At 38.9% G+C, this 961-nt stretch overlaps 1 pseudogene; it reads left to right on the forward strand.

Moving 5' to 3' along the window:
* The first annotated feature begins 612 nt into the window (after nucleotides 1–612).
* On the forward strand, nucleotides 613–711 carry LOC132287366 (small nucleolar RNA R71; annotated as a pseudogene).
* The last annotated feature ends 250 nt before the right edge of the window (nucleotides 712–961 follow it).

Consider the following 961-nt stretch of genomic DNA (forward strand, 5'->3'; position numbering starts at 1 on the left):
TTGATAAGGTCTATAACCTTGGGATCCTTGGTTTTGAAGTGGAGGTGGAATGTGTTTCCCTTGAAAATCGCCTTGGGAAGGGTTTGAGCCCTCTCCTTGGTTTTTCCAAGAGAAATTCTGATGATTCCTCCAACTTGGATTATAATGAGTACCATAAGGATTGTTCCTTTGGTTCACAAAAGCTGCATTGACTAGTTCATTAGGTTCATTTTGCACTTGTCCATGAGGACAATGAGAAGTAGAATGAAGAACACTAGAATAAGTCATATATATTTCATTAGATGCACGATAAGAATGGTTGAAGATACTTGGTTCGCCGAGTTTTGGTTAATCAAAAATTGATCAAACCTTTGGGATAAGGACTTTATTTCAGCGGCTATTTCATTTGAATGGTCGACTTGATGTAAGCAAACATTCTTCCTACCTTGTGAATTTCTACCATTCTTGGATGATAATTTTCTATGCAAAGAATTTTCACTCATGCTCTCATAAAGACGCCACACGTCATCCTCATGCCTATCAAGGTATGAGCCACCCATGGAAGCATCAACCATGCCTTTGTAATTGTCCGATAAGCTCTCAAAGAAATATTGAACTAATTGCCATTTGGGCATGTCATGATGTGGACACTTTCTAAGCAACTCATTAAAGCGTTCCCATGCCTCATGAAACGTTTCTCCATCCCCATGTGAAAATTCTCGAATTGAGGTTCTCATGGCATTGGTCTTTGAAACCGGATAGTACTTCTTCAAGAACTCTTGTTACATTTCTGCCCAAGAAGTGATTAAAAAAGGCCTAAGATTGTTAAACCAATACTTTGCCTTGTCTTTTAAGGTGAATGGAAAAGGTTTGACTCTTAAGACCTCTTCCGGCATGTCCGTATATTTTGCGGTGGAACATACTTCAAGAAACTCATCCAAATGCTTGTAAGGTTCTTCACTTGGAAGTCCATGATAGTTAG

The sequence above is a fragment of the Cornus florida genome, unplaced genomic scaffold, assembly GCF_030987335.1.
Source record: "Cornus florida cultivar Cherokee Brave unplaced genomic scaffold, ASM3098733v1 CherokeeBrave_3.0.0_Hap2_Chr11, whole genome shotgun sequence".
Classification (NCBI taxonomy): Eukaryota; Viridiplantae; Streptophyta; class Magnoliopsida; order Cornales; family Cornaceae; genus Cornus; species Cornus florida.